Here is a 635-nt window from a genome sequence, read left to right on the forward strand (position 1 = left end):
AACTTTCAATTTTCTGGACCAGAGCATCCACTTTTGCATTAACATGATCAAGGTTACTTATCTCGTACATGCCAGTTTTCGTTTGAGGTTTTTCTACCATTGTTCGTTCGCTTCCCCACTGATAGTGGTTTTAAGCCATGCTTTCGATAAGTTGGTAAGCGTCAGCATATGGTTTGTTCATTAGTGCACCACCTGCGGCGACATCTATTGTTAACCTCGTGTTGTACAGGAGACCATTATAGAAGGTATGAATTACTAACCAGTCTTCTAAACCATGGTGTGGACAAAGTCTCATCATGTCTTTGTATCTTTCCCATGCTTCGAAGAGAGACTCGGTATCTTTCTGTTTAAATCCATTTATCTGGGCTCTTAACATAGCTGTTTTGCTTGGCGGAAAATATCGGGCAAGAAAAACTTTCTTCAACTCGTTCCATGTGGTGACTGAGTTGGAAGGAAGAGATTGAAGCCATCTTCCAGCGCTATCTCTTAACGAGAAAGGAAAAAGACGAAGTCGAATTGCCTCTGAAGTGACACCGTTAGCTTTAACAGTATCAGCGTATTGGACAAATACGGATAAATGAAGGTTTGGATCCTCGGTAGGATTTCCAGAGAATTGGTTCTGTTGCACTGCCTGC

General features: G+C 41.9%; 1 non-coding gene across 1 annotated transcript; it reads left to right on the forward strand.

Moving 5' to 3' along the window:
• Positions 1-269: 269 nt before the first annotated feature.
• On the forward strand, positions 270-376 carry LOC127088848 (small nucleolar RNA R71). The gene has a single exon (XR_007790662.1). It is a non-coding gene; the product is annotated as a small nucleolar RNA R71 (small nucleolar RNA).
• The last annotated feature ends 259 nt before the right edge of the window (positions 377-635 follow it).

This window comes from Lathyrus oleraceus, chromosome 5 (assembly GCF_024323335.1).
Source record: "Lathyrus oleraceus cultivar Zhongwan6 chromosome 5, CAAS_Psat_ZW6_1.0, whole genome shotgun sequence".
Taxonomy (NCBI): Eukaryota; Viridiplantae; Streptophyta; class Magnoliopsida; order Fabales; family Fabaceae; genus Lathyrus; species Lathyrus oleraceus.